The following is an 8,635-nucleotide window of genomic DNA, read 5'->3' as shown; positions in this document are numbered from 1 at the left end:
GTCAAGAATATCAAGGGCAAATGTACGTCCCCACAGCACCTTTTGGTTTCTCAAATTTTCCCTTCCAGCATCCTAGGTTGCACCAACCTTGGCCTTCCTGGAGGAACCAGGTACCTCACTGTCACCAGCCTTCCTTTTCACTGATTTTCTTGCACTTTTTCTTTTATCAACAGATTTCTTAGACACTTGTTCAACTGACTCTTTAGTTACTTTCTTCCCAAACTTGGCAACAACTTTCTCATCAGATTTGTCAACTACTTGTTCATCGGATTTTTCACCCTCAACATTACTCAAACCCATCTCACTCACAGATGACTCTTTCTTGGACTTTGGAATTGTAAGTTTCTTTGAGGACATACGAACTAACGGGTAGGACGCTTGAGTTCCAAAAAGAGAGAGAAAGGAAAGATTGACATTTTAATGACGTGGCACCAATTTAGCCGTTAAAAAGATGTGGATGAGAGTACATAGAAACTACTAACCTGTGTCAAAGGAACCAGGTTCCCTCATAGATTTTGTAAATGTTAACTTCATCCTTTTGACTAAATGCAATATCATTGGCTACTTGTTTGCTCTGTAATCATCATTTGTGTCTACCTGCAACGGTATAGAGATGAGTTAGACTTTGCCAGAAAACATTTTTTAGCCATTTTACCTGCACATTTCTTTCATAGCCAATCATTGAGGGACCAAGTCCTTAGCTTGATTTTATCAACCCTAGTGCCAAGCAGTTCCTTTCAAAGTGCTCTTTGCTTAGTGCTTTGGTGAAGATGTCTGCAATTTAATCTTCTGTGCTGCAAAATTTCATGCAAATGAGCCCTTTTTCAACATTGTCTCTGAAGAAGTGGTGTCGCACATCAATATGCTTTATTCTTTTATGTTGAACCGAATTCTTGGCCATGTTGAGGGAACTTGTATTGTCACATAGTAAGGGTAAACAGTCAGAAAATACCCCAAAATCTTCCAGATGCTGCTTGATCAATAGCAATTGAGCACATCAAGAGGCAACCGCCACATATTCAGCTTCAGCAGTTGAAAGAGCCACTGAATTTTATTTTTTTGTACCCCATGAGATCAGACATGATCCCAGAAAATATGTCATGCCAGAAGTGCTTTTCCTATCCACTAGATAACTAGCATAATCAGTATCAGTATACCCGATTAAATCAAAGTTGTCTCCTGAGGGGTAGTAGAGAACCAGGCCCTGCGTGCCTTTGATACCTCAGGATTCTTTTAGCAGCCTTCAGATGAGATTCCTTTGGATTAGACTGAAACCTGGCACAAAGTCCCACACTGAAAACAATATCCGGTCTGCTTGCTGTGAGATACATTAGTGACCCTATGATACCTCTGTACATGGTCTCATTCACAGGAGAACCAGGTTCATCCATGTTCAGACGAGTAGCAGTGGCAATGGGAGTATCAATGATTTTTGATCCTTCCATATCAAATCACTTCAGAAGCTCCTTGATGTACTTCTACTGACTTATCATTGTCCCCTTAGGAGTTTGCTTGACTTGTAATCCCAAGAAGAAATTTAGTTCCCCCATCATGCTCATTTTAAACTCACTTCCCATGAGTCTTGCAAATTCCTCACACAGTGAATCATTTGTTGCTCCGAAGATGATGTCATCAACATAGACTTGCACAATGAGCATATTTCTCCCTCGTTTCTTCAAAAATAAGGTGTTGTCAATTTTTTCTCTTGTAAAGCCATTTTCAAGAAGAAATTTGGACAACCTTTCATACCAAGCACGAGGAGCCTGCTTTAGCCCATATAATGCCTTGTCAAGTTTAAAAATATGCTCAGGATGCTCATGATTCTCAAATCTAGGTGGTTGCTTGACGAAGACTTCTTCTTTTAGAAAGTCATTCAGATATGCACTTTTGACATCCATTTGGAAAAATTTGAATCCCATATGAGATGCAAAGGCAATGAGGATTCTGATGGCCTCCATTCGAGCAACTGGAGAAAAGGTTTCATCGTAGTCAATCCCTTCTTTCTGATTGTAGCCTTGAACTACTAGCATTGTCTTGTTTCTAGTTGTGTTTCCAAACTCATCAAGTTTGTTTCTGAATACCTACCTGGTTCCTATAACAGTTCTGTCAGCAGGTCGTGGAGCCAGGTTCCATACGTTGTTGCTCTTAAATTGATGGAGTTTTTCTTGTATAGCCGTAATCTAATCAGCATCTTTCAATGCTTCCTTGACATGTTTGGGCTCAATTTTAGAGAGAAAAGGTGAGAAGGCAAGCGCGTTTCTTGTCTTTGATCTGGTTTGAATTCCTGAGTCAAGAGGAGTGATCACATTTTCAAGTGGATGTGAACTTTTGTGTTTCCAGTTAGACAGTTGAACCTCATTGTGGGAAAGTCCAGGTATTTCTGAATGTGATCCTTAGTTGTCGTGAGTGCCTTCTCACCTTAGTATGTGGGGTGCCTTGTACAATATCAGCAACTCTATTTTCAGCTTCAGTTGTTGTGATTTAGGAACCAGGTTCCTCCCCATCAGTTAGAGATATAACTGCACCATCATCATTTGATTCTTTGACATGGCTCATCGTGTTAGCTTTTCCATTTGACATGTCAATGAATTCACCAGGGAAAATTGACTGTTCTCCATCTTGATCAATATTATCATGTGGATCCTCCCCACATGAGTGATGAGATTCATCAAAGATCATATGTATACTTTCTTCAACGCATTGAGTTCATTTGTTGTATACATTGTAGGCTTTGCTTTATGATGAATAGCCCAGAAAGATCCCTTCATCACTTTTGGCATCGAACTGTCCAAGTGCTTCCTTTCCATTGTTGAGGACAAAACATTTGCACCCAAATATTCTTATATGTGTCAGCTTGGGCTTCCTCCCGTTCAGCAGTTCATATGAGGTTTTGTTCAGAAGGGACCTGATCATGCATCTGTTCACCAAGTAGCATGCAGTGTTGATGGCTTCTGCCCAAAATATTTTTGTAATGCCACTGTAAATCAATATTGTTCTTTCTATATCTTCAAGGGTCCTATTCTTCCTCTCCATAACACCATTTTGTTGAGGTGTTCTTGGAGCTGAAAAATTATGAGTGATGCCATTTTCAGCACAGAATTCATCGAATTTGGCATTGTCAAATTTAATGCCATGATCCGACCTTATACTTACTACATTATGGCTCATCTTCACCTGGATCTTCTTCACAAATGCAACAAATACTTCAAAGGTTTCATCCTTGGATCTGAGAAACAGAGTCCAGGTGCATCTGGAATAGTCATCCACAATAGCAAAGATGTACTTCTTTCCTCCTCTACCTTGAACTCTCATAGGTCCAAATAGATCTATATGGAGGAGATCAAGTGGCCTTGAGGTACTAACATCCTTTTTGGGCTTGAAAGAAGATCTGACTTACTTTCCTTTTACACATGCATTACACACCTTGTGATTCTTGAAGCTTGAGTTGGGCAGGCCACGAACCAGGTCCTTCTTGACCAATTTATTTAGCAACATAAAGCTTGTATGACCCAGTCTTTTATGCCATAGTTCAGCATCATCATCTACAGCATTCAGACAACTGAGATCCCCATTTTGCAGGGATTCAAAGTCATCAACATAGATGTTTTTGTATCTTTTAGCTACCAAAGCCACTTCACCAGTCACAAGATTTATGATTGTGCATATGTTTTACACAAATTCCACTTTGTTTACCTTGTCACAGATTTGGGAGACACTCAGTAAGCTGTACTTCAACCCGTTCACGTAGTACACATTTTCAATTGAGTGAGAAAGAGACTTCTCAATCCTTCCAACTCCCTTTATGTATCCTTTTTTGTCGTTTCCAAAGGACACACTCCCTCCTTGTAGGGCCTTGAGTGAAAGAAAATCATTTGTGCTTCCAGTCATGTGCTTCGAGCAGCCACTATCCATGTATCATTGTTGGTTGCTCCCTTTCACTGCTCCCTGCACAAGAAAATCAAGGGTTAGACTTAGGAACCCAAACAAGTTTGGGTCCCTTATAATGAGGAAAGGGATGTATCCGGACTCTTCTGGTCCAAGCAGGCATCACATGTTTTTTATATGAGGGACCAGGTTCTTTAGCAGTAGTTACTTTTTTAGCAAAAAATTTATTTTTCTGTTGAGACTGAAATCTGGCCTTACAGGTTTCCTTAAAGTGCCCAGTGTTACCACAGTGAGTGCAAAGCTAGTTATCAGGGACAGTAACATACTTGCTGTGAGGATTTTAAGGAGTATTTTCCTTTTGGAACCCGATTCCCTGCCTGTTCCCCCCATTGTTCTTATACATGGCAATGATAGCATCAGAGGACCAGGTCCACTTGAGTGATTTTTCTAGATCACTTTTAACTCTTCCTAGATCTTCCTGAAGTTGCTTGTTTTTCTCTAGTTTGGCACACTAACTGGATTATACTGATTTTTACTCATCTTCAATCCTAAGATATTTCTCACTTGCAACGTTATTTCCCTTTCGAGTAATCTCATGACCACCTTCTCCTTTTTGTTCATTAATTGTTTCCTTTAGGTCCACAACTACCACTAATTGGTCATCTCTCCCATGCTCTATGTTAGCTACCTTTTCAGTTAAGGCTTTATTCTCTTCTTTAAGACACTCAATGGTCTCTTTTAAATCAACCACAACAACCATTAGGTCATCTCTCTCATGTTATATGTTTGCAATTATTTTAGTTACGGCATTTTTTTCTTTTTTCAAACTCTCAATGGTTTCTTTTAAATCGACCACACAAACTACTAGATCATCTCTCTCATGTTCTACTTCTCCTAGTTCCAAAGTTAATGTATTTTAATCATTTATAAGACTGTGATAAGCATCAATTAAAACATTTTCCAAAGACATAAGTTTTTTAGGAGAGTAAGACTTCCGTTTTTTTTTTAATATCTAGAAAGTTTACCTCATCTTCATCATCGTCAGATTGTGCCATCAGGGCAAAGATAGAGTTGTATTTAGTTGCTTCACTTTTTACTGACATCATGGAGCTATCGCCTTTTTCATCATCTTCTCCAGATTCGTTGGAAGAGTCTCCCCATGCAGCGAGAGCTTGTTTCACAACATTATCAGGATCATCTTTTCTTTTGAACCATTTGTCAGGAACCTGGTTCCTCTTAGCTGCTTTGTCTGTGTTGTGTTTGTATTGATATTGCTTGAGGAGAGGTCAATCTTTGATGAAATGTCCTGACTTCCCACACTTATGACATAGGTCATAGCCTCTTTGCTTGCTGGAGCTGCCCCATTTTGGAGTACCTCCATTTCTGCGAACCATTTTCTGAAACCTCTTTGTCAAGTCGGCCATATCAGCATCCTTACCACTTGATTCATTATTGTCTATTTTGAGGACAAGGTTCTTCTCCCTTTTGGGCTCTCTTATCTCATTGTCCTTTTTTTTCCTCATTTCATAAGTTTTCAGATTCCCAATGAGTTCATCAATGGTCAGCTTTTGTAGATGCTTTACCTCCGTGATAGCATTTACTTTGCTTTACCAGGAACTGGGTAATACGCTAAGTATTTTCCTGACAAGTTTGTTCCTTGGAATGATTTCTCCCATAGAATGGAGCTCATTGATAATAGAGGTGGAGCGAGTGTGCATGTACTAAATGGACTCATCATCCTTCATCCTGAAGAGCTCATACTCTGTGGTTAGCATATCAATCTCCGACTGCTTAACTTGATTTGTCTCTTCATGAACTGTTTGGAGAGTTTTCCAGATATCCATAGCAGATTGACATGCTGAAATCATGTTGTATTCGTCTGGTCCAATACCACAGACGAGAATTGTTTTTGCTTGAAAGTTCTTCTCTATGACCTTGCGATCAGCATCATTGAATTCCTTTCTTATTTTGGGAACTGTTATTTGCTGGGTCACCATTGGTCTTCATAGGGACGAAGGTTCCATCACAGATAATATCCCAAAGCTCTAAATCTTCAGCCATGATAAAATCATGCATCCTTGTCTTCAACCATCCATAGTATTGGCCGTTGAATCTTGGTGGTCTGTAGGTAGATTGACCTTCTTCAAAGTTTGGTAGAGCAGCCATGAGGATCCTTTCTAGGTGTTAGCTTGATAGAAAGAACCTGCTCTGATACCAATTTAAGGAACTAAGGGTCCACCAAACTATATAGAGAACCAGGTTCTCTATTAGTTTCCACTGAAACGCACGCACACTGCAGTAAGTGAATGATACAATGGAATTTTATGTGAAAAACTCTCAGCTCACTGGATTAAAAACCACGACCTCCCCTTGTAGGATTTCAACTTCACTACTGAGCAAACTTCATATTACAACCTATTGTAACCTAGTAATTAACCTCTTAATTCCTCACTAACTTGTAACAACTCTATTGCAAGCCCCTTTGTAATAACTCTATTACAAAGCTTACAACTCGACTAACTCTAGCCAAGACACAAACACAAGGTTTATGAGTTTACAAAAGTTTCCTATCCAATGCATCTAACTAAGCTAAGTACGAATCACAAGTAAAGTACTTTAACAAAGGTGAAACACCACTAAGGACATGTGATAACTCAATACAGAAAACTGGTCCTTTGTTATGTTATTTTTTGTTCTTGATGCCCTTGAGAATCACTTGCTGGATTGATGCACAGACTTGAGAGAATGCTGGATAGATTCTTCAAATGTTCAAGTGATTTTTGCCTTTTGTTTAATGTTAATATTACATAGGTGACATCACTTGAATAATGCAAGCATGTTTGGTACAAGGGCATTACCAATGAAGTTGACTGCTGCACTGTTTTGCACTGTTGCGTGTGCAGGCAGCAACTTTACAGCGGTTGGGAGGTTGACTGGTACGGTCATCAAGGGAACTGGTGTCCATATGTTCCCCTTGTTGTTTTTTTGACTCTTAAGAGTTGATTCACGTCCCCAACTTGAGACTTGTTATTCTCACGTACTTGAGGACATGTATTAGGTTCCTTATCTGGTTCTTATCATTAAGTTTGTTAGATCATCAAAACATAACAAGAATGCATATATCCTATCAAAGTTTTTTCAAGCTCAATAAAAATTCAACAATGAAGTTCTTCAATCCAATCCAAATTATTAGGGATAGACAATTTAACGCAGTGGAATTTTACCCACTCCCAACCACAAATAAAGCAATAGGTCTTCAATTTTGTACAGCATATATCTTGTTCTTTTCCAAATTTAGTTGCGTACTCATAATTTATTGTAAGGAAAAAGATGGAAAAGGACAAGAAGAAGATGGAGAAGTAGGAGGAAGAACGAGAAGAAGAAGTAGGAGAAAAACAAGAATAATTTCTGGCGGGGGTGCAGGGACAATGTTACTTTTGCACAAATTGTTTAGACGGGAATATAAGTTAAACATGAGGTCTTTAAAAAAGACACCCGGTGAAAATTCTGGCTAATATTTCGTCAGCCACAGTTAGTTGCAAACCGAAAATCGCCCAAATCAAATCATCACCAAATCAACAGAATATCATATATATCAAATCACATTAACCCAAGATCTGCGCCTCGTATCTCATTTGTTTTCAATGTATTTTACATATAAAAAAATACATAGACAATGAACTTGGAAAACTGCAAATTGAAAATAAAATAAATATTTAATACTTTTATAACAGGTACAATAGGTTATAGGATGCAATTTATTTTGCATTTTAAAAGTACATAAAAATCAAAGGAAAAAAAAATCAAACCATGGTTTTACGTGCGGCCGTAAATGAGTCTCTAATTCAACAAACATACCGGTTTCACAGTTGCGTTAATTTGCACGTTAAATGGAGACATTTGGATTTATTTATTTACTATTTTCTTATACCTCATTTTAACTTTCTTCTTAAATTTAATTTATTTATTTTAGCCACATGAAATAATATGATTTTGAAAATATGAAGCACAGAACAAGACGATAAAATTCGATAGCAAAATCAATATAGTTATATCTGTGCATGCATCAGTCCAAGTATACTTCTTGGATTTGTGAAGTATTTGTTTTCTACTTGGTGTCTAGGAACCGTTATTGGGCCCGACTAATGCAAGACGTATTCTACGAAAGTCCCACTTTTTTGAAGGCAAAACCCTACTAACAAATATAATTATATTTTCAAGGGCTTGAACCCGAGGTTTTTATTTATTTGGTTTGTTTTGCGAGAACATTTTAATTGATTTTGAGATCATTTAAGAGTTCTATTTTATTTTAAAAGACGAATGTATTTGTTTTTAGCAAAAAGCTAACAGAAAAATTGCTATCCAAAATAAGCAAAAGGAGTATGATGCCCTCATGTTGTGCTTTTTGTTTATTGATCATGAACGCTTTGAGGTAGTTACAACAGCGTAAAGCTTAGGCTGCTGTACATAAAGCATTTTAAGATTTTCCATCTTTTTGACCCGCTGTCAACAGTCAATATTTGGGTTCATGAATACGGGTTGATTCACATTAATCCATATAGGTATTTTAAGTGAACGGGTTGATTACGGATTGATTATAGATGGATTTAGCGGGTCAAGCATATTTTGATTGAATTTGCCATCATTATTAGCCTAGAGGAAATATTGTAAGTGCCAAGAAAACTAGTATCTTAACATCGAAAAGCCATAGCCCTAAGACTAATTATGGTATCCACTTGCAAATATTTTT

Source organism: Nicotiana tabacum, chromosome 12 (assembly GCF_000715075.1).
Source record: "Nicotiana tabacum cultivar K326 chromosome 12, ASM71507v2, whole genome shotgun sequence".
In the NCBI taxonomy this organism is placed as follows: Eukaryota; Viridiplantae; Streptophyta; class Magnoliopsida; order Solanales; family Solanaceae; genus Nicotiana; species Nicotiana tabacum.
This window is presented reverse-complemented; position numbering follows the sequence as displayed.